Source organism: Micropterus salmoides, unplaced genomic scaffold (assembly GCF_014851395.1).
Source record: "Micropterus salmoides isolate LMB-PRFRI ecotype aquatic unplaced genomic scaffold, ASM1485139v1 Ms_hic_scaffold_2, whole genome shotgun sequence".
NCBI classification, from domain to species: domain Eukaryota; kingdom Metazoa; phylum Chordata; class Actinopteri; order Centrarchiformes; family Centrarchidae; genus Micropterus; species Micropterus salmoides.
In genome coordinates, this window is record NW_024041150.1 from 5,513,214 (window position 1) to 5,538,674 (window position 25,461).

Genomic DNA, 25,461 nt, shown 5'->3' on the forward strand with positions numbered 1-25,461 from the left:
AAATTTGTTTAAAAGAGACGTCCTCAGGAGGGACCGTGCCTCCTGCGTCCTGCCCCTAAATTAAGTTTGTGTTGACGTGCCGAGGCTGGCCAATGGGACGGCAGGGCTCACTGTGCCGGTTCACACAGAATACATCGTCAGCTGCAATGACGTGAGAAGCTAATAAACTCTGGACTGCAAACGCTGCTGTTGGTGAGCAACACAAAGCTTAAGTCAGCTAACATTAACAAGGTGGTGGGCAAGAGTTCCAACAGTGAAGACGACCAAAGCCTGCGCGGAGGGTTCCCCGTCGGCCCGAAAATGACGTCTACAGAGGAGAGATGTAACCGTATTGTTTAGATAAGACGCGCTCATCACTGTAGCTCCATTAAACGGCAAAAGCTTCAAGGGGCAGCAGCTGAAAGTGAAAGGCCGTGGCTCAGTTTGCTTTACTATCCATTTAAAGACGTGGTAAAAGCAGCACGATCGCTTTCATTTCAACAAGTTTCCAGGTCGGCAGAACGCAAAGTGAAGTTTAGACGGGGCACAAAGAGACGCGCGTCGGTTCATGATGTTAAAAATGTTTCAACAAACGTGAAAAACGAGGAAAAAGGAGGCGAACACGAACAACACACACGTCGTACCGAGGCTCCCCCTGCCGGATGAGCTGAGGTCCTGCAGCAGAGCTCCACTGCTCTTCGACCGGATGTTCCTCCATGACGGTCCTGACGAAGAGGAGGATGAAGGCTTTTTCACAGCACAATCCCTGAAGAGAAGAGAATGACATATGAGCACACTGGCATCCAGTAATAATTATCTTGAATGTTTGACACAGTCACAGTTCAAGCTTCAACAAGAAAGTGTTTGTAGGTTTCCTTAAAAATCACTAATTTCCTACAAATCATTTCAGCTTAAAGTTAAATGACAGCTGCTGCTCTGTTTGCAGTATATAACAGGACAGATAGAGTCTAGTAGTTTATTATAGTATAAATGTACAGATTTAAACAAATACTGAAAACTAAAGGATGTGAATCGGGGACAGGAGGTCGTCACCTGTCTCCCAGGTTCAGGTCCAGGCTGACCGGGCTGCTGCTGTTCCTGTCGCTGCTCTCGTATCCGCTCTCCATCCTCTGGATCAGCCTGGGAGGAGGAGGTGGTGGAGGAGGCAGGTCTGCCCCTCCTCTAACACCTCCTGTACTTCCCCTTCCACCCCCTGGTCCATCTCCACCCGCCCTGTGGCTGTTGGAGGTAGTGGGGAGAGTCCAGGAGGAGCCAGGTCTGACAGACTTGACCTCCTCCTGGGCTGGGAAGGAGGCGTCTGCTCCTTCGGAGGCCGGAGCTCTGCAGTCATCTTGCAGGGAGGCGCCGAGCGGGCTGTATCCCGCCTGCCTTCGCCTCTCGCGGCTGAAGATGCTGTCGATGTTGAGCACATCCCTTCGTGGCCTCCATGCCGGCCGGCACCTCCCCGACCCTGCTCCCCCTGAGCAGCTGGACTTGGACTCGCTGCTGGTGCTGTCGGCCTCCCAGTCATGGAGCTTACTGGAGGAGGAGCAGGAAGCGGCGGTGCTGGCGGGGAGGTGGTGGTTGATGGTGGAGGAGGTGATTTCAGAGAGGACGGCAGCTGGTAAAGAGGAGGAGGAAGAGGAGGAGAGGGGTCGGCTGTGGATGATGTTGCTCATGGTCTCCTTGAAGTCTCGGAGGCGACTGGTTGATGAGGATGAGAAGGAGGAGGAAGGTTTGGGGAGGTGACGAGGAACCTGCTGCTCCTTTAAGGTCTCTCCTGGGAGGAGGGAAGAGGAGAGGAGGAGAAAGATGAAGCAGAGACAGGAGAACGGAGTGAGAATGTGAAAAGGAAGGAAATTAGGATAAGAGACAGACGGTAAGGAGGGAAAAAAAGAACGGGGAGGAAAAGGAGGAGGACAAAGCAGGTAGGAGGGAACGAGGGAAAAGTAAAGTATCAGAGTGACAGCAGGTTTGAATGAAGGAACAGAATGATTTAATGTGAGTGACAGCAACGATAACAGCAACATGAATCCTCCTTCAGTCACAGGACTGTTTTAACTCGACCGCTGGGGATCTTTCATTTAACTCCCTACATTTTAGCACGGCAGGGAAAAATGGCTAATTGGGCCCAATTTGGACATTTTCATTTTTGGTGTCTTCACTGTTGTTGCCAGCGGTTTAGACATTAATGGCTGTGTGATGTGTTATTTTCTGAAATTTAATATATTTTTGGTGTACTTCTACAGGTGCAGCTGTTCTAAATCTGATTTTTGGAATAAATAATTTATAATACAGAAAAGTCGACCTGAGAAGTGCTCTGATCAGCCGATTAACTCAAAAACACCTACAAAAGATTTCCTGAGACTTAAATCTCTCAGTCTGGTTCTGGTGCTCATAACGCACGTCTCCGAGAGGCACCTGTACTCGTCCATGGTTCTAATTTCAAGTGAAGTTTAAAATGTGTCAGGATTTACAGGAGGTGCGGACTAACTTTAGACTCGACTTCACTCGAAATCAAAAAAGGACTTCCAACTGGACTTTGACTTTAACACTAATGACTCGTGACTTCACTTGGACTCGATACCCTCCCCGAGCCAAAATATAAATTGTGATAAACTGTGCAGCGCATCAACGCTTCATTTGATTAATGAAATTAATTAGATGACATTTGTTGTGTGAAACTGCACCTTTGCCTTTTATCTGTACACTTTGTTCAAAAACGTTTCATTTTTAAACGCTTAAAAATATAAAAAATGGTATTAAATTTGGAGAAGAGCACATTATGACTTATTTAGGACTTGGTACCACATCTGATGATTTATTTTTCAACTTTAAAATATGCCGCTTGGTCCTCAGCTGTCAAACTATTCTGATCTAAACATTTTACCTGTGTTATGTTAACAAATAAAAATATATTGTTATCAAACTTTTAAAACTTTTCTAAAAATCAGAATAAAAATCCAGTTTTATTCAACGTGTCACATTTTTTAATTAATCTGCCCAATAGTTTCCTCTCTGCCCTGTGATTGGCCAAATTCCCCAGCCCCTGATTGGCACAAACCCCGCCTACCCTCGCTGTGGTAACCGGCCGACGAGGCTTCGTGGTCAGGTTTAGATCGCCGGTGCCGGCTAGAGCTCCGCCTCCTATCCCCGGCCCCGCCTCCCTTCCTCAGAGACTGGTGCTGCTCACTGTCCGTCACGTGGCCTTAGCAACAAGAAGCATGGTAACGGATGTTTTACAGCATGGTCACCACATTCACGCAACACACAATGACAGAAGACAAATGGCAGAGTGTGATTGGCTGCACAGCAGGGTCACATGGGTCAAACCTCTTCAGGTTAAAGTTTAGATTTTACTTTACCAGTTCAAATTCTTGTTTACTTCTCATAATAAGAGACGGTGTAAATTAAAGTGAACGGTGTGTCATCAGAGAGGCGACTGATCAGACCCTGCTGTGATTGGTTAACAACATGCTGATGGTCATTCACATCAAATACTATGAAGGTAGTGTTTCACATATCGCAGGTTTGTCTACCTGGATATTTATATCTGTTAACCCAATGATGCTTCTAAAGATTTTTTTGCAGTATTGATTAATCTGCTGATATAATCGTTAACTGTTATAAAGAAAATGCCTCAGATGACGTGTTCAAATTGCTTGTTTGTCCAAAACCAAAATATTTCTTTTGCGTATAAATATTCTGTTGATAGACTAATCGATGAAACAACTAATTGTTCCAGCTCTAAGGTGGTAAATAAATGTGCTAACTGCTCACCTTGTTGACAGCACTATACTATGTATCCTGACAAAGTGGTAAATGATTTATGAATGGTAAAAATTTTAAAACATAAAGAAGCATGTCGTCTTCATACAAAGACATTACGTTGTATAACTTTGTAATTATACATCCCCATGCTGCTTTATTACCAAAGTCCAGCAGCACTGTGACGGAGCCTTTACATCTTCTACATAATACTTTTCAATATATTCTACTGCTTTGTGTGGTTGGAATAAAAGCTCCAGTAAACTTCAAAAGAATCGTGTAGACGATCGACAGAAAAATAAACAACTTCAATAGGTGATTGACCAATAATGGTGATCTGGTTCCAGGATTTGCTGCCTTTCTTTTTTAAACCTTTGAAAACGGACCTTGAACTCACCTCGAACTCGCCACGGGAGTTTGTTGTTCGCATTATGCTGTTTAAATTGATTTAAAATACAAACCATAATAGCTAGACCATTCATTATTTTGCAGCAGAAAGATAAGACTTCTGTCACTCAGGTCATCACGTTCTAAGCTTGTGGTGATGCCGTTATGTTACATTATGCTATGTTATATTTAACATAGTAGGCCTAGCTATGACATATTGCAGTAGTAGTTAACAGGAACTGCCATGAAGACAACCATAGGGACACATACAATTTACATAATTTGTGTGGATTGTTAAGAATTTTTTTTTTTTTTTCCCCATCTTTCTAAATTTGAAATCTTTTGGATCACTATGTTTTGTGTGTTTATTTAAGTTTTATGAGAAAACATGCCTGATTTTTTTTATTTTTATTTACCACCCAATTTCAGGTTCTATGGATATGAAGCTTTTGAAGATAATACACAAAAATGACATCACAGTACGCAAAAATACTAATGTAGGCACATGTGGACCATTTGATTTGCAGAGCTCAGTGGGTTAAATAATTTAAAATGAATCTCTCTGGGTTTTTCACTGTTGGTTGGACAACACAAGACATCTGAAGACGTAACCTTGGACTGAGGGAAACAGATCCCACACATTTTATAGATCAATCAACAGATGAATTAATCGGTAATACTAAAGTTAAGCTGTCTATCTGATTTGCTGTCCGGTGTATCCATCAATCCCAACTCCTACATCCCGCCCAGATGACTTCTGCGGTCCATGCAGCTACCCACCTATGGTATCCAGGCTGCAGAGCGAGGCGTGCAGCGGTCCGTCTGGGCGCTCGGTGCAGATGACGGTTCCCTGGGAGTCAGAGGAGTAGTGACTGGCCAGGGACTCATGGTGCGAGTGGGAGGGCTGTCGGTATGAGTAGCTCTCCGTCGACGAATCGGTGCGAGTGTCGCTGGAGATGGACTGCTCGCGGCCTGGCCGGGGAGGTGGTGGGGCGGGGTTAGTAAACAAGTCGAGGCACGTCAGTGGTGATGAACATGTGCTCATATACACGCACACACAAATATACATCACCTAAACACCACTGCTGCTATTAGTGCTACTACTACTGCTACAACGACAACTACTTCTCTAACTGTTAGCTGCTCTTAAGTTACCTCAGTCTTGTCTGCCATAGTACTACTACTACGACTATTACAAGTACTACCGTTTCCGGTTTAGTTACCTGAATGTTTGCTGTTGTGCTACTACTACGACTCCTAGTTGTGTTGTAGTTACCCGAATCTTCGCTGTCGTAACAAGCCTTGTTGAGGTGGTGGAGGTCGAAGCGCGAGGGCAGGTCCTGGACCGACACCGGCGTCCCCCGCGGGTCGGCGTACAGCAGTAGCAGCGGCTGGTAGTGGCCCTTGATGCAGCGTGAGACCACGTCCTTCCACTTGGGACCGATCTGCAGGGGACAAAAACAGACAGGAGACGATGACTCCAAAAGCTGATGACAAGGCTACGAAACTCCAGACTGACATCTACAGAAATATATATACACGTTTTATATTTGTGAAACTTTCAGCCCAGAGCTGCAAACAAGTCTAAAATGTTTTTATCACTTTTCAGAATTCTTTGATCAGCTCTGATTTAAATCATCAGTTTAACAGTCTTTTGGGTCCAGTTCACACTTGCAGGGCTCCAGACTTCGACTTTTTTTCTTGGTCGCACTGTTGCAACTAACATTTCGCAGGACATTTTTTGTGGGCCACGTCTCTTTCTGTCTGTGTGTGTGTGTATTATTATTATTCCCCAAAACTCACTCACGGAAGTCTATGTTGTCAATAATTATCTGGATAAATGTTAAATCGTTATTTCTTTCGAGTTTAAAGCCTGATTTTTGCTCTTGACTGAAAATTGAGGAAACCAGATGGTTAATTATGTCGTTAATCTTTCTGTATGGTCAGAATGGAACAAACACTTGATGCCAAAGAGTGGATCACTTAACAAATCTGAGAGAGAACAGTCAAAACTATTATGATAAATAAATAAAAAATTAACAAATGTGATTAGTAAATCTTTTTTCAGCCCCTTGATTCAAATAAATTAAACAAAATATTTATTGATGATATATTGAACATTTATTTTTTTATTGACGACGCTACCAAGTGTTGTTTTACAATAATTAAGTTTTGGTAATTTTTTTAGTTTTTCCTAACAAAATTTACCTGAAGGTTTTCCTGTTTACAGTCATTTACGTAACAATGTGTACGGGATATGACAAAAGGTTAGAATATACCGTTTCGGTTCTAAAGGGGCTTCGGTGCACGACTGCAACCGATGCAAAAAGTAAGTTGAGTCTTGCTCTGATGCTAATTAATGCTTATTGCTGATCGTCGCCGTCACTGGCTAATAGCTGAACATAACATTAACCTTAATGGCCTCAGTGAAACGTGTGCTGTGTGTTTGACATGTTCAGGTCGTGACAGGACAGACAAACTTCTCTGTTCACGACTGCGATTCCGCTGGGTCCTTTTGTAGTTCAACAAGATTAACAGAGTGGTGAAGATCAAGCAGCAGTTTTAGCAGCCCTCGCTGCTGCAGAGCGGCATAAGCTCCGCCCGCCTGAGCTGCTTCGCTTTGCTCTGTTCTCTAGTATATTTATTAATTCTGAACTTATCGCGTGTCCAACTTGGTCCAAACGTGGCCCTGCACTCCCTTGGACCCACAGCAACACACCCTCCACGTGTGAAATAGATTGGAAGGAGCGACTCTCGACATAATCAAATTACAAACACACAGACAGACAGAGATTCCTGCCTTTATTAGAGAGATGTTCTGTTTCATTTAATATTTTCTTTCTCTTTTTGTGGTTCTTTTATAACGTCTCAGTGCCTTTCTGTCTTATGTAAAACCCTTTGCTCGATCTTGTTGAAAGGTGCAATATATGCTTACCAAGATGGCGCCGCAGGCTGCTTTTTGTGTTTTTGTTTATAAACTCTGTTGTCCCTCTCTGGTAATATTTACCAGAGAAGAGCTCTTAAACATTGGACCTTCAACGGCTCACAGTATTCCACCACTCTTTATTGAAACTGGAACTTTACCGGAGTTATTAGTTGGAGGAGGATCCGCTCTGTATGGGATCAACCGGAGATGCCGAAGGGGGAAGCGTGCCGGCGTGCTGGTTAAACTGAGACAGCAGGGTTTTCACACTGCGCTCCCATTGATTCACCTGCCGAATGTCCGCTCTCTGGTAAACAAAATGTAAGAACTGCTGCTCTTCAACAAACCTAACTAACTCTCTGTAACATACGTTCATGACTGCGATTCCACTGGGTCCTTTTGTAGTTCAACAAGATGAACAGAGCGGTGACTCTTCTCTAGAGAAGGGATCTAACAGCAGTTGTAGGTTTTTAGGAAAATCTCCCAGTTCAACTTTCATTCACATCAGATCAATAACTGAAAGCGATCAGCTTCATAGGCGTGCGTCAGGAGCTCCAGTATATGCTGAACAATAAGGGGTAAACGTTCAGCTATTTAACACTCCGTATCTTCTGCTGCCCGACTCTTTTCCAGGTTGATGCTAAAGGTTGTCAACATTGACCGTCACTAAACGACACACGGGGGATTTCAGAGCTCAACTGAATCCTTCAGTTTCAGGCATTTTTATCTTTTAATTACAAATGTTGAAACCTAATTTGATTAAATAAAAAGTCCATGAGTGAATTAAACACTGGTCAGGATTCCCTAAGATGCAATCCAACTTCAACTCACACTATGTAAACCAGCCCCTTTTACGCCACATGTTTAAAAAGAGCAGATATTCTCATTTTTAAAAATAACTTTTCCACATTAAACCATCCGCTGAAATCCTGGAATTTACCAGCCACAGTAATTAAACTCCAGCCGCAGTGACGGCGTCCCCCTCGCCTCGAAAACGCCGCCCAGCAGCTGAAATGTCCGAGGCTGAAGCAGCCGTTCTCATCAGGCTGTCGGGGGTTGAGAAAAAAAAAAAACAAAAAAAAAAGTTGCCTTCCTGCTTTTGTACGTTTGTGCAGCAGAAATCCTCCCGCTTGTTATTCCAACCTTTCCTCCAATTTCCAGAAGTCCACGTTCACCTCCAGCTCAGATCTAACAGGACACCCCGAGATCCAAAACGCCGACCTGTCCGTCAACCGTGTGTGTGTGTGTGTGTTAGTGTGTTTGTGCAAGAGAAAGAAAGATATAGAATGAAAGTCTGCAGCGTGGGCAAAAGTGTCGGCTGTGGTGTGTGCTGTGACCACACCCTTGGTTCTGTCCAGCTGGGCTCATTAACAATAGAGGGATATCCGTGTTTTCACAACCAGCAGAGAGAGACAGAGCGAGAGACAGAGCGAGGGAGAGTGATATCTCACTGCACCAGTGTTATTAGAGTGCAGCAATAACAGAAACAGACAGAGGAAAACAGTTAAAAGACAAGAGGAGAGAGGAGGAGGTGAAGGAGGGAGGACACAGGAAAGAGGAAGGAGCGGAGAGGGAGGAGAGAGGTGTTAAGGATGGACAGGAACGACTACAACATCATTTCCTGTCCTGAAACTGCCTCTTTTAGGTTAGTTCCCCCCCCATCACATACACGTGCTTCTACACCTGTGAGTTCCCTACAGAAGACAAACAAAGCAGGGACAGTGCTTGTAGAAGGGGGCTTGAAAAGAAACAAAAAAAACTAGGGTTGAGCGATTTTGAAGAAAATATCTACTTGTGATTATTGTGGCTGATATTGCAATTGGGATATAATTCGCGCTGCAGCTCCTCTGTTAACAGCACTGCAGCACCACAGAACGAAGCATCAGCTGACCGCAGGGAGCTCAAAGCGAGCTACGGTGAGGAGCCCCTGGTAGCTCAGTGTTCCCGGCGAGTTGGTCTTTTGTCATGACAATTACATGACTTACATATTAATAAAAACAGCTCTCATCACTTCTCTTCGGAGACCGAACCCTCCCGTTGTTCACTGCCCTCTCCAGGCTCACAGCGTGTTTAATGTTACGGTAGCGTTGGAGGCTCCGCTGCTGACAGGCGTGATTGTAGATTTATTTCTGAAACAGTTTGGCAGTTCTAGCGACCGGTGCTCTCATTTCCCCCTAACTTATTACTTCTAAATATTTTCCAACATCGCCAGCAGCAGATAACTCTGCCTGTTGCTAAGTTAGCCACAAAGCTAACGCCATGTTTATCAGTGGAGGGGCCGAACATTAAAGAGCAATTAAACTGTAGTGCCTCTAGTTACAGTCGGCGTGTCAGAAATGATCAAACACTTGTGAACAAATCTGAGCTGAACAAGTATCTAACATACAGTTGCAGGTCCTGGTTTTAGACAGTCATGTAGTATTAGATTAATTTAAGGGCAGCGTTTCCTCTGAGTCACTGTGTCAGAGCCAGAAGGTTGTTAGGAAATTGTTTGTGCAGCTTTGGATAGAATTACCAGAGTGACGGTGATAAACCACATGTAGAAAGTAGATTATATGGTAAGGTTATAAGGTAATAACTACTGCATGACAAATATATTATTATTAGCCTATGTAGGAGTCCTGTTTATCATTATTATGATAGCAATGACATGAGACATGACATATGGTATCATTATTATTTTTAGTAGTAGTATTGGACATACACTATTTAATGTTCATTAGTAGTAGTACTCTATAATTTATAATAAATCCGATATTACAACTTAGTTTTATACATTTTACTTGTACAAGTAGTAGTAGTAACAATACAAGTTTATTTTTAAACACATTATGTCATGGTATCTTGGTATGGTCTCAACATAACCAATGTTTGGGATAATCTTGGTCTAGGTTGGCTATCGTATTTTAAAATCCTCAAATATCGAAATCGGTATCGGACTTAAACATCTCATATCGGTTGGGCTCTAGTAAGAATGATCATTTTTTTAAAGCAATGATTAATTTTTACTGAAAAACATATTAAAATTAATTCTAGTGTGATTTTTGCAGGGATCTTTATCAAACAAAGATGTTTTCCTACGTCTGTGGAATATGATGTGTAGGCCAGTACTATTTAATTTAAATCTGCATTTTGACACACATCACTTTTAACGAGTACTGCGCCTCCTATCGCCATATTCATAAAATAAATGTGAAAATTAAAACAGATTTCATACGGTCCCGTCCATGGTCTTGTTGCCCAATATCCGAATGTGAAACTGTAGTGAGCTCCAACAGGAGGCAGTAACTTTAGCAGTAAAGCTATGATGGAGGGGGGGCCGGTGTTCTCTGTAGTTTATGGCATTAGGTTGTAGGTTGTGCAATAACAGGGAAGATGAATATCCTTATCTCGCCTGGTTGGATACGACATCAGAGTTAATTAAAAAGAAGTTGTGAAATACATTTAGTATTTCCCTGCACTACCTTTGGTCTGCAAGTCGACTGGAAGGAGCGACTCTTGACATAATCGAAATACAAACAGACAGACGGGGGATTATTTATCCTTTATTAGGGAGATGTTTGGTTTTTGTACTGTTTTTTAAATCATTTAATATTTTTCTTTTTGAGCTTGTCTCGGTGCCTTTCCGTCTCAGGTAAAGCTCTTTGCTATATCTTGTTTTAGAAAGGTGCAATATAAATGAACCTGCCTTAATCTTGTTCCCTGGTTTACCCACAGCAGCTCTTTATGTTTCAGGCTGTTGCAGTCTGTGTAGACACCAGACATTTCCTCTAAAGCAGCTCTCACATTTCTATTTGACTCAACCAACACCCTCCATTCCTGAAAGATGGCTCAGTTTCTGTGATGTAATTGCTTAGAAGAGTTTCTAATCTTTCTTTTTTGGGGCATTTTATAAGTTTATCAGGGAGTTGACGGTGTACAGAAGCAAGAACAGAGAGACTTCAACCAGGGAGTTCATGGCTGGCATCTTAAACCCAGAAGCTACCAGGACTAAAACGTCTCAGCTGATCAGTGTTTGTTGCTGCTCTCCTATCTTTGAGTATACCTCCTTGACGTGTGCATCATCAAAGTACATCCATCGTCTGATCTTTGTCTGGAAGAAGAAGGTGGAGTAGTGTTTCCCGTAGTAACACACCATGCCGACCAGGTAGAGCTCCGCCTGGCGAGCCTTCTCCTCCGTGACCCTGTAAAACAACTGCAGAGAGGAAGAGGAGAAGAAGAAGAGTTCAGTGCAGCGGCAGAACTACATGCTGATGTTTGTTCTGGCGGCGTCTTACATCGCCCAGGCGCAGGCAGGTTCCCAGGGTGTGTATGACGTCCTCAGCAAGGTCAGAGTGATCCGAGTCCCAAACCAGACCGATGGTGATGATCTCCGGGCTGTTGAGGAGGACCCGAGCCATCCTGAGCTGCTGACCACACTGACTCTGAGGAGGAGGAGGAGCAACATTGATACGAAACACCTGAGAAACTGTAACCGGCGAATGTTTGGTTTGATTAATAACCGTTGATCAGCTACGACGGGGTCTTACGGGACAGCTGCGCAGGTCTCCCATGCTGGCGTTTCTCAGCAGCTCCCCAAACATGCCAGGAGTCGCTTTCTCCCTCGACTCCAACATCTTCACTGCCTGGTTGCTGAGGAAGACGAGGAGGTGTGACCTTCATAGCTCTGGCTAGTGACCCTCATTGATCACACTGGAGTTTAACACAAACTCAGAGCGGTTTGACCTCACAAGTGTTTTTTTTCCCCCCTGCCTGTGTGTGTGGATGTGACTTACCACAGCGAGGTGGTGGAGATGTAGTGAACCATCTGAATGAACGGCAGAGGGTCTGAGGACGCTCCACAGCTGCTGCACACACACTGACACACACAAACACACACAGGGTGAACATCACATCTTTTCAACACTTAAAGCAGCAGTTGGTAGCAAAAACAACACGCTGGCCTATGATGCATCATGGCCCAGGACGAAGCGCCCCGGGCTTCAGAGACAACGGGTGCGTTCGAGATGACTGCGGCTGCCTTTCGCCGACTTGATAGTCAAACACGAGTTGCAAGCAACTGCAGGTATAAAAACACGAGGGGTGGGAATCACCAGAGGCCCCACGATACGATATTATCTTGATAATCTTGACAAATATTATTGGGATTTTAAAGAGATTGCAATGTATTCCCTTTTTTACAACTTCAAACTGTGTCCCCGAAGGAAAACTCTTTTTTTAGTCAACTGAAAAAAGCTATTATTGCACCAAAAAAGTATAATTCTCACATAATAAAAAGATCAATACTTGATGTATCGATACAGTATTGCCGCTCAAAATATCGCGATACTATGCTGTATCGATATTTTCCCCCACTCCTAAAAAAACCCGATATAACGGCATAAAGTCAGACACATTCTACCTCCCGTAGAGTGCGTGAGCTTACCGCTAATTTAAAACAATCAGCCGGAAAAAAGCAAATGCGGCCGCTTGACTACGCGACTGCAGGCCGCATGTGCCTCTTTGCCACTCATCGATACAGAGGAACCTGATTTTTACTGTAGTACTGGCAGGATATAGTGACAGTTTTAACAAACAAAGAGAAATTTTTGTATGCGTTTTTTTAAATCTGTGTACCCACGGTTTAATCCTTTAATCTAAATTAATTAATAGTTTTCAAGGTGACAGATGTTTCTTTGTCATTCGTTCCAGCCGAGAAGAACTCAGCTGGTGACTGTGACTCTTCTCGTACCGCTCATGCTCAGACCGCCTGTCCACGTCTCTGTCTCACCTGTTCGAAGAGCGTCATGGCAAACTTCTGGTGGGGGATGCAGTGTCTGGCTGTGCAGATATCTTCTTTGGTCTCGTCTGCGATGTGGAAGTGAATCCTCATCAGGATGTTTTCCTGCAGAAACACCGAAGTGAGAGTCAGCAAACTGCGCTGACAACAACAAAAACACGAAACCCGTCCTTTAAACACCTGATGTAACTTACAAAGCACTCTGCAGCGTCGTCCATGATGCCGAGCTGAAACCTCTGCTCGTCCTGGAAGGTTTTGGCGAGCGCGCTGCGGAGAGCGTCGGACGGTAGAACTTTCTCACTGCTGTACTGAAACTGAGCGAAGATGCTCTGCAGAACGAGAGGATGCAGGCAGGACAGCGAGGTTAGAAACAAGAAGCTGGTCTGGGATCAGCTTTCAGACAGACGGACTGATTCTCACCTTCAGGGCGCAGAAAATGCACGAGTCCTCCATACACTTGTGAGTCGTCAGCTGACGGAAACTACGTCGGAAGATATCGAGATGCCACAGAACCTGAGAGACAGAGGGAGGATATCAGTCAACAAAACTGAGGAAATATGGGAGGAGAAAGGATCAAAACTTCAGATATACAGAACTTTACAACCTTTCCATAAAAACTTAAATATTGTTACTCTAGCCCCTGACCTACCAAAATAAAAAAGACTTCCAGTCTCTTCCTTTAGCAGTAAATCGCTCTACCTGCCAAGATCTGATCCCAAAATCTCTGCAGACAAAGAGCAGGAAATAAAGACTGTCCCTTTGAAATAAACCTGATTCGACTGTCCAAAAAACGCCGCCCACCGCTCCGCCAGATGAGCAGTCGACCAAATGCTTTAAAATCCTCAGACTACAAGCAGGACTCAAAGCAGTCTCTGACTCCACTAAAAGGCTCACTATGACGTGCATCAGCACAGCTACCGGCCAATCACCTGTCAGCACGGCCGGCGCCGACCTGAGACCACGGCCGGGCCAATCAGAGCCAAGTTTGGTGACCCGAGGACGAGCAGAGGTGTGTGTAAGAGAGCGAGAGGAAGTGAATTTGCATGCGTTCGCGTGTCAAACTGCGTCCGTCACGTTCTCCATCTGCTGCAGGAAACCATCTGGGCTCCTGCGTGACGAAGGCGAGTGTGTGTGAGAGAGATGGAGTGTGTTAAAGCGAGAGTGATGTTCAGAGAAAGAGCGCCAGAAGGAGAAAGTGGTTAACGTCTGTCTGTCTGTCTCAGAGAGTCTCTCTGATCTGAAAAACTACTTCTAACAACTATCTGACCTCCTGATGTGACTGAACTTCAGGAGCTGTTGTTCTGACCTCAGATCAGTTTATTCATTTTGAGGTTCTGGGTCGGTCCAGTACAACTGGTCCTGTATCAGTTTCAGGATTCTTATGGACCAACACCGATGTGAAGAGATCAAACAAATACACACACACACGTTTGATCCCCTCTCCAGGTGGACAGCAAGTACATTTACTCAAGTATTGTAAATAAGTACAAATTTGAGGTACTTGTATTTTACTTGAGTATTTTCTTCTACTTCTACTCCAACTCAGAGGGAGATGTTGTTCTTTTTACTTCACTACATTTATCCAAGCTTCAGTTACTTTACAAAACACATGAGGAGTTTTTAAAATATGATGTTTAGTTATAAATTTATACATAATTTATATATAAGTGCAGCTGAAGCTATTAGTTCATTGACAGAAAATTAGTTGGCAACTATTTGCTCATTTAATTATTCATGTAAAAACAGTTTATGCTTCACAAATGTGAAACTTTGCTGCTTTTCCTTTAAATTATTTAAATCATTTAAATGTTTGTAAACAACGCTGAGGGTTTGGACTGTTGGCTGGACAAAATAAAGCACGACGGTGTCACTCTGGGCTCAGCATTTCTCCCCATTTTTATAAAATCAATCAATCGATTCATGGAGAAAATAATCAGCGCATTAATTATCTACAGCAGAAACATCCTGCTTTTCATTAATGCATGAATAATAATCATCTCGTGATATAATAATAATAACAGTCACGGGGACATTTTACTACGGTGAGTACTTATTTTTATACTTTAAGTACATTTCCTGATACTTTAACTTAAGTAAAGAATCTGAAAACTTGGTCCACCACTGCCTCTGTGCTCGTGGGGACATCTCTTTGACATAATGCATTTCCTCGCCCCTTACAATCACAACCACATGCCAAACCCTGACCAGACTGTAACCTGAACCCTAAAACCGAGCCTTAACCCCAACAAGGCGTCTCTACCTGTGGGGACCTCAACAAGGTCTGACATGGGTTAGTGTGCACTCAGGTCAAAGTCCCCAGCGAGGGATAAAAACATGAAACACTCACACACACACACGCAGAGTGGATTTTAACCAGCTGTGACGGCGGGTGGTGAAGGCAGCCAGAGGTCCTTAACGGGATCAGAAACCATCAGCAAACTCAGGACGAACAGTTCAAATGATTTCTGAGTTGAAGCCGCTGAAATGTTTATTTCAAGCCAGAATATTCAGACTTCGTGTTAGAGGGCTTCGGGAGTCTCTCCTCCTGCGGAGCGGCTGGAATCCAGACACGGAGGAATTTTTTCATCACTTTATTTATGAGGAGGGTTTTAAAAAGAGCCGCGGCGGCCTGGAGGTCAGAGCCAGACAGGCGGGCTCGTCTGGAGTGATGAACAATTTCTACAAAGCCCAACGTTTGGTGCCAAAAACAAGACAAAACAGGTGTAATTATCATGCGTTACAACTGCACTTCACGAATGTACAGAAGCAATAAGAGCAGAAAAGAGAAACTCTTTATAAATATAGAGACCAGGGCTGAAAAAGCTGATTAGTCCATCAACAGCTGATATAATAATAGGGATGCACCAAAACAAAATTCTTGGATGAAGCCGAAACCGAATATAAGGAAACAATTTGCCGAATACTGAACAGTAAATTCACAGTATTGCCCCTATATTTAATTTTACACCACTGCATAAATTAAAACAGTCAAAATGTTTTTTTCACCCTCAGTGTTTGTGGAGAGACTATGGTGGGGGGGGGTCCGGTAAAGTAAATTACATGTGTCCATTTACTTTTAATAAACACATGTAATATGTTTAATACTTTCTGTGAATTATTATTTCCACACCTTATTTTGAAAACTGGACGTTGTCACAAGTGTTTCCTCCTCGCACTAAATCCATCCAGTCCGACCCGGTTTGATAAATAATGTTGTAACATGAAGACTTCACAGCTTCTCTTCAGGTCTCATCCTGCAACACTTGTCTTTGTAAAGAGACAAACTGACAGGATAAAGTCTCTAACCTGCCTGTCAGCTCGCTCTGGGCCACTTCACTTTTGACTTATTAAGCCGAACACCGGAAGTGTTTGCTCTTTTACTTTCAGAGGCCGAACATTCGGTGCATCCCTAATAAAATATTCATTTTTTAAGCAAAAGCAACAAACATTTGCTGGTTTTCGTTTCTCCAGGCTGAGGATTTGTGCTTTTCTCCGTTTTATTTTTCACTGTAAACTGAATCTTTTTGGCTTTTCGACTGTTGGGCAGCAGCACGTCACTGTAATATTACTTTCCCCAGTAACCAGTAGAGTAATGGATTACTTTTTCAAAATTTACTAATCCAAGCACGGCTGAACGCACCACCCTTGACGTGAATGTGCGACTGTGCGGCAGGTCAGCGGACCTTCTGTACAGCTGGAAGTATCTCCATTATTGTGTCACAGCCTAAGATGCAAAGAACATTCTCATTGTAAACTTTGTGCGAGCAGCAAAAAGCTTTCAGACGCGAACATCTGATTTGTTGAAGCAGCACTTCTTCAGAAAGAAACTCCGGCAGCTGCTGTCAGCAAGGGCGTCACTTTTTGTTGAAAAGGGGTGGGACATAAGGAGCTCAGATCAGGGGTGCGATGATACATTTGGGTCCTGAGACGTGACGATGCACGAGAACAAGACAAGAAGATTTATAGGACTAGTTAGATGAAATATTTGATGCTGAAATAGGAGTTCTGGGGGGGATTTTAAGCATTAAACTCTTAATTTCCTGTATTCTGGAGACGAGAAGTCTTTATTTATATGAAGGAAAACACAAAATTCAGGTAGCAGGTTTAAAAATATAAAGGAATATAATGCAGTAACCTGTAGCTTTGGTTGTTTAAGTTACTTTCTTGGACGACGCACGTGTTTCTTCTAGATTTAAATTGCATTGCATTTTTTTATTGTGCAAATAAAAATCTTCAAAGCAATTTCATTTGTTAGTTAAAAATGCTCGCACCAAGAAATGTTAACGAATGCTTTCAAAAAGTCATGCGGACAAAATCAGCCAGTTCAAAAGGTGGTGGGGACGTGTCCCCAGCGTCCTCAGCGTAAATGACACCTATGGCTGCCAGTGATGCTTGGACTTGTCGGGAGAGAGAGGCGTGAACGTAACGTGTTGTAAAAATACTGAATACTGCTCTTATAAATACACGTGCAGAAAAACAGTAGTTTCAAAGTCAGGATTTACTTAATTTTTTATTTCAGCCAGTGACGTAAAGAAACACGCTCCTTGCTGCTGTTATGAATATGATGTTAGTTAAAAAGTCGGGAGCGACTGCTCTGTTTGGGGGAGTTAGTGAAAGTAATACAGTAATGTAACTAGTTACTTTATCACCCAGTAATAAGTAATATTACTTTTTAAAGCAGTAATAAGTAACTTGCCCAAAACTGTTGGTCAGACATTTAAAAGACGTCACCTTGGATTTTCTGACACTTTATAGACCAAACAATTAAAATCAATTAACAGAGAAAATAATTGGTTGATTAATCACTAATGAAAGCAGCTTTAATATATCAGCAAACAAATACTTAAAGCGTCACTGGGAGAAAAGTCCAGCATCAGATCTGAACAAAATAAAATACATTTATTTTGTTTATATTTTTCTAAACACGCCAAATGAATGTTTGATGGATAAATGAAAGATAATAATAATGCTGGTGGTGGATGCTCTCTCTCTCTCCCTCTCCCACACGTTTAAAATCATTTTTAATGATTTCTATAATGCAGGAATAAAAAGGTGCAACTGAGAACTCTTTGGACCCGAGTCCTCGGTGAAGCATACCGTCGTGTCAGCACTTTGGGTGTGTTTGTTTTCTCCTTCCTGTCCCCCCCACCAGGTCCAATATGTTGCTTTCTTCCTGCAGGACGACGCAGCAGCAGCAGCTCAGTCAGGTAACAAACCTTCAGAACAGATATGTACAAATCCTGTATTCTCTAATTTCATACATCCCCCGGCTGTCTTTAGACTGTCCTGAATGGTTTAGGGCCAAAATATAATTCTGATCTTCTGCTACGTTTTGAACCATCCAGACCTCTCAGGTCGTCTGTGATCAGGTCTTCTTTCTGTCCCCAGAGTCCACAACTAAACCTGAAGAAGCAGAGTTCAGTTATTATGCTCTGTATATCTGGAACAAGAAAACTGCAGGTCTGCTGAAACTCTCAGTTTAAATCATGCCTTTTATTCAATCAAATTTAAGGCTGCAGATTCATTTCCTACACTGCGTGTTTTTTTATATTTCCATATGTTGCTTTTGAATTGCCTTGTTGAAATGTGCAGTCCTAATAAACTTGCCTTCTTGCCTCACTGGTTTCAGTTAGGGCTATAACTTTTATTATCGATTCATGTGTAAAGTATGTTTTCAACAGATTAATCATTCTAGGCAGGGAGCAGGACTAAGATTCCTGTAATAATTTGCCGCAGCCCAAAGGTGACGTCTTCAACAGTCAGAAGAGCTCCAGTTTACTGTTATTCAAGACAAAGAAAAGCATCAAATCCTCCTTTATTGCAGCTCTGGCATCAGAACGCTACGAAAATCAACCTGCAGACTTGAAACCTGCTGCTTTGATTCTGTTTCCTGTGAAACTCACAGGAACCACAGCGTGATGGCGAATGCAGGACGAGTTTCTGAACCTTTTTAATGTTAGAATTGAACCAAAACTGAGATCCAAAACTTAATAAATATATGGGACTCAAACACATCTGGTGTAACGGGAGTGTCGGTCGTGGGGTAACCGCCGGGGAGCACGGGGGAGGCTGCACCGAGGACCTGGAAGCATTTTTAGAATATCTGAAGGAGGCGCGTTCAAGTTTCTCTGTAACACAATAAGCATGTAGCGTTAACTCAACGTTGACCAAAAAAAAGGACAAAACAAGGTTCCTGAACACGGACTGTGATGGATTATCTGCTTGAAGCAAACCAACGGCTGCCCGAAGGGAAGTTTTCAGGATTAAAGGGTTAAAACCTGGTGACGGCTGAGGTTAAAAATGTGATTTGTGAAACTTGACCTGTGTTAGATATAATCACTGAGCCTGGGGGGGGGGGGGGGGGGGGGGGTCTTACTTTGCTCTCTGGAATAATCTGCTAAATTTACTACATCTAGTCTCATGTCACCAAGCTGGAAGGAAAAATGACACCAACGCTGAAGACAAACAAGTCTCAAAATGTTTCTACTTGTCAGCTGATTTATTCCCTCAGTAAACACTTTCCTGATGAGTTTCTGGTCTCAGTCGCTGGTTTCAAGTCTTCTTCAACACAGCGTGATGTTCATTTAGTAAATTATGGTCCCATTTAGAGGAACAGAGACCAGGAAGCAGGGGAGGCTTTAGGGCGGGGCTACAAGCTGATTGACAAGTCGACACCATCGCAAACTGTCGATCAGGCTAGAGTGACTTTGCTGCTAAAACGGGCGACGTCAGAGATAAAATCTGGTTAAAATGGTTAAATAAAAGAACAAATCAAACGACCAGCTCTGTGATGAAACTGAAAATGTCTAAATATCAATGGTAGCGAGGCCTGATTAAATAAAAGTGACTCCTGAGGACCCAGACAGACAGACTTTTCTTAGAAAGTTGGATGTCCTGAGCAGCAGGGACGATGAGGAGGATGATGGTGTGTGAACGGCTGACCCGAAGGCCTCAGCTGCTTATTACCGCGATGTTCTCCCTCTTCGCTTCGTCTTCGTCACATGTCGGAGCCGCTGAGCCTCCCGACGGCCTCACGGCTCCTTACGGTCAGTCGCCACGCCGCCTCCGCTTGGCTCAGCTCGCCGGCCCCCGCGGGCGCCCCGACCCCTTCGGATCACTTCAGGTTGACATATGGAAACGGTGACGAGTCAAGACGGGCGGACAGAGGGCTGCTGGGGGGGGTCAGGTCGGTGAAGATCTGCAGTTGGCTGGTGCAGAGGAGTCACGAGGAAGTGAGTGTGTTCACGGTACACCGGGCTCGGAGGGGGGTTCGGATCCTGCAGGGCAGCAGACGGGTACCTGAGGCCGAGACTGACCCCACACTGTTTGTGTATTACTTAATTATGAAAAGGGAAACGTAAATCCCTCTAAAGTCGTATGAGGAGACCAGTGTTTCAGTGTTTTTACTGTGAAACACAAACGTTCAGCTTTAACTTCGACACAGACCCATAAAAAGGGAAAGTTCTGTATCGGTTTCAGCTCGTCAGAGGATTTTTTCTAATGATAGTAAACTGCATCTCTTTATGGTTTTAGGCTGCAGGTTGGAAATAAGACGACGTTGCCGTCCGTCCACCGTAAAACCAAACTGACGCAACAGCACGACGGCAGCTGATCAGACAGCAGCCGGCCACAGACAAGGGAACAGTAACTTTAGCATTTAACTGAAACTATTACTGAATCAATGAAATAATAATCTGTAGACGCTTCGAGTACTGAAATCATTCTTAGCTGCAGCCCTACTGTCAAGAGAAAATAAATCCGTAGATGAATTGATAATGAAAATAATGCCCCTAACTGAAACCAGTGAGTTTACAAGTATTGTGCTTTACATGGACATAAAAGCAACAGAGGGAAATATACAAACATTAAAAAAAAAAAAATCTGAGTTCATTAGAAAATAAAAACAGGAACAAACAGGGCAGTTTTATTTTATGAACATTTGGTGAATCTCCTTCACTCTTCACTTCCTGTGTTTCTGCTGCATTTGGAAACAAGTTTAAAGGTGGATCACATTACATTAACCAACGCTTTTATCCACAGCGAATTATAATTGCTATATTTGAGAGGTCGCAAGCCTTTGAAGCAACTAGGGGTGAAGTGTCGGTGGGCGTCCGGCACCAAAGTCCTGTGTCTCATTAGGTAGATGGGTGCAGTGACGCCACCAGACTTCAAGAAGATGCTGAAAACTCAGAGAACACTTTCTCCTCCTTCTTTACTCTGCTGATGCTGCATGCGTTATTAGCTCTTACTAGTATTTATTGTCACTTGTAGATCTCTGTCTTTATTGATGCTTCTATGTTGTTCTTTAAATGAAAGTCACATTGGAGAAAAGCATCTGCCAAGTGAGTAAATGTGAACGTATAAAGCGATTGTATTTTTGCATTTGACATTTGTGCAGCTGCGTGGCTGCAACACTAGAGTGTACTGTTGTGACCATGTTGGCTGACTGACAGACGATGCATTAAACTCATTATCTATGCATATTAAAAAACACTGTAGCGGTACGGGAGGGGTAGTATTTACTCATTTTTCTAAAGCATAATTCTTTCAGAAATATAGCTTGCAGTTAGTAACAAATGATGTTTATTTGCACATTTAGAAAACATGCAAATAAAACACAGAAGAAACAAATGTGCAGTGTCCAAAAAAGGTAACTACTAGTACAAAAAGCAAAGAAGCTACTGATTATAAAATGATCCAAAACGTGCAGCAACAATCAGTAACTTTAAGTTTTCCGTTCTCTCCCTGTGACAGAACATGACAAAAGAGGAGGGAAGACTGAATCATGCCGACATATCTGTTGCCTCAGCAGGGATGATGTTTCATGAGAAAAGCAGCACAGAATGACTGAGCTGCACTGATTCTGTTAGATTTATACATTTTAAAAAGTCACCTCCCATCTGAATTTTGTGTTTTCCTTTTCCATAAATAAGAACATTTCCACCATAAACTGGTGCAGAAACTTTTCACCAGAATGCAGGAAATGAAGGGTTTAAAGATCGGAGTTTCCTGGGGGAGGTCCACCCAGACCCCCCACTCCTATAGCTCGGCATTGATATCTTTAAAAACACTGTTAAAGGATATTTTTAAGTGTCTGTTCACACCACTAACTGAGCCCCTTTGTCCCCACCACTTTTGGTGACACCCTTGCTTTCAGGTGTTTTAAAGTTCGTGGAGTGTAGATAACTGAAGGTGATCGTACCTTTCAGGAAGAAAGACTTTTAAGTCTCTTCTTTAAAACGCTTTTGTTTCCCTCTTTGGCTGTTTGGGGACACTAGTGTCTTTTTTACAACGTCAAACAGAAACATGAATTTATAATATATATTATATGACTTTGTCCAGCGCTTTGGTTGTTTTTACATGTGCTTTATTAATAAACCTGACTTGGCTTGATATTCAAGTATACTTGACTTTGTTCACGTACGCAGCAGAACACCTGCAGATGTTCCCCTTTAAGGATTTTAACTTTACAACAGAGTAAGACTTTTTCTGATGACACTGAGATGTTTGAACTATCCAAATGTCTCTCTGACCTTCGGCTCAGAGTGATGTTGCTCTAAGCTTTAGTTAAAAACGGTGTAATGAGAGTTTCCTCTTCTGCCCAGTCTGTCATTTGAGCCGCCCCACCCTCCGAGGTTAATGAGTCAGCCTCCGTCAGCAGTAATTACTGCTCTCACACGCTCCATCCCTCACAGCGTCTTAGCTTTTATTGTTGAGGCTGGCAGACGGCACGCCTCCACGCCTCCACGCCTCCACGCCGCCTCCTTAGAAAGCTGATGAATCAGAAATGAGTGTAATGTGCAGTCTGGCAGGTGTTACAGGCCGATCGGCTCATTACGGGCTCAAGCAAACACGGAGGATGTTGTCAAACTGGTTGTTATGTGCGAGTGCGAGATGGATGGTGGAGTCATCTTCCTGGCTCAAAGGCACCGTGGTCGAACCGCACATTAAAGAGCTTTGAGAGGCTCCAGTCTTCTGTCAGAGTCTGAACTCGGTGCATTCAGCCAGTCGACACAAGCATCTCGACAGTGTTAAAGTCATACATAAAAAAGGGCCTTTCACACAGTTTTTAGGGCCATTAATGCACATGTGATCTTATGCCTAGTTCAGACTACACACTACTCGTTTCTGTCAAAAACTACTGTCAATAAAAATGATAAAGCACAGTATCGCGATATTTTCCGTGGCAATATTGAATCAATACACCGACGCCAAGTATCTCCCTTTTATTATATAAATTGTAAATGAGAATTTTACTTTTTGGTACTATAATATTAAAATCTGTTGCTTTTTCAGTCCACTAGAAAAAAAAAAAGTTTTCCTTTGGGGAAAAAGGTAAATTCCAAAACATCGCAATGTGTTTAAAATCGCAATAATATCGTATCCTCATAATATTTTATCGTGGGGCTTCCCAACCTTACAAACTACAAGCTGACAACAACTCTGTCACCCGACGTTGTCTCATTAAAAAAAACAAAAAAAACATGAGAAGTGACACGGAAATATATGCAAAACAGAAGTTGATTATCATTATAAAGATAAACGTTATAAAGAGAAAGAATATGGGTGAAAGACTGGATCAGCACACGCTGGCAGCAGGGGCCCGAGTGAAAAATGTTCTTTAATGAAAAAGAAGCTGCCTGCTCCGATTGGCTGGAAACAAGTCGGCTAACGGCAGGCCAGCTGCAGCACGCACACGTGAAGGAAGTTCAACTTCCAAATATGGTTGGTACCAGAAGCCACCGCGCACAAAACATGATTTATCTCAGCTGGCCCACACAGTATAAATCCTCCAGCTGATTTCAGATTTACATTGACTGGTTAATTTGCGGCACAGAGAGATTTTTTTAATGACAAGAGGGTATTAAAGCAATTAAACCAGTTCATGTGTAAATGTTTTAACGTGACACTCCCCTCTGTATATCTAGTTGTGTCATGCTTTATTATCTTGTTTGTTTTGTCCAGAGCCGTTAAATAATAATATAATATAATAAAATCTTATTTAAAGGCTCTGGTTTTGGCTAAAGCTCTTTGTAGGAGATTAATTAAAGATTCAATAGAGAAAAAAAAAATAATAATCCAGCTGCCTTTTTATTTTGTTTTCCTAAGCCACCTTTTGAAAGTTAGACTGTATGTTGTGGTTCAAAGGCAGCAGAACGGCCGTTAAATAAGAGTTTTGACAGTCTTTGATCTCGCCACGCGGTCATGTGGTTCATGTGGCTCTGCAAACAATAACAATGAATTATAGTATTAGTATACTTTACAATATAATTATAGTATAATGAACGTAAATACTATATAATTGTAGTATAGTAAATATTAACGCATAATGTACATTTTATCTTATTTAACGGCTCTGCGTCATCATGTTTTGTGCGTGTTGGCTTCTGGGACAAATTACACTGAACAAAATCATAGAACACTTTTGTTTTTGCCCCCATTCATCATGAGCTGAACTCAAAGACTTTCTCTCTCTCCATCTACCGGACCAGGTGTGTTGATCGCTCAGAGGAGAGGAAAGAGAGCCAGGAGAGGAGCCATGCTGGCCCAGCTTGGACTTAATTCTGCTCCTAAAGAGCCGGTCTGGACAAAATGGGACTCATGTGGACCAGGTAACTGAATTCAGAGACTGTAGTGCCCACATCGTTACAGAGACCTGCCCCATCAAGATCCCGGATCAAGCACTCGGCAGGTGGTCCATGTTCTGAGCTGTCAGCGCAAGACTCCAGCAAGATGAGAGGAGGTGGACTCTGTGTTTAACATCGATGATGCTCGGTGCTCAAACACAAGTCAAGATGGACTCTGTTCCCCAAATGTCTATTGTGAAGATCAAACTTTCATATCATCTGGTTGCTGCTGTTTACATTCACCCAAAAAAATGCACTGTGGGATGTTCTGGGTGTGTAAATAAGTGTATCTATTGTTTTTATTTTATATGTTACCATATTTTAATATTATGGGCCTACACTTGTATAGCATGAAGAACTACAAAGTTCGTTTCAGTACGCAGCCTTGTGCTGTATACGTATTCGTTTTGCTAGGTACGTAGAAGACGACGGCAAGTGCATCTGCAGTTTCCTTTAACAGCTCCGCGTCAAAGCCTCTTTTCCCCCAGTTCTGGTTTCACAGTTTAATCACAGTTCTTTGTAATGTTCAAATGTTTTTATATAAAAGGACGTGGAAGTACAAAGGCTTTATTGTTTTAGTTTTTACCGTGGTATTGAATTGGTATTAAGAATTGTGGAAATTTACTGGTATCGACTGCTAAATTTCTGGTACTGTGACATCCCTCGATGCGAGCAGGACGCGCGCTGTGCATTTCTCTGACTGTAAGGAAATGTGACGTTTTCACATCACAGGCACTGAACTTCCAGGTGAAACAGGAGACTCGTGCAGGCGGATAAGAGGAGCTCAGTGCAAAGTCATTACGGTTCATCCTGAGGGGAACATGAAGGTCTGAACCACGTTTCATCACAATCCGTCCGACAGCTGCTGAGACGTTTCAGACCCAACCGTAAATGTGCAGCTCATGGCGGCGCTAAAGGAAACGTAAACTGAAATAATTAATCTACCAGATTATTTTTCCTGAATCTTGATTTATTGTTTTGTCTGTAAAATGTCAGAA

The 25,461-nt window shown here is 42.8% G+C and overlaps 1 pseudogene; it reads right to left on the reverse strand.

Moving 5' to 3' along the window:
• Nucleotides 1-25,461, reverse strand: part of LOC119912176 — a 56,364-nt pseudogene that overhangs the window by 14,648 nt on the left and 16,255 nt on the right.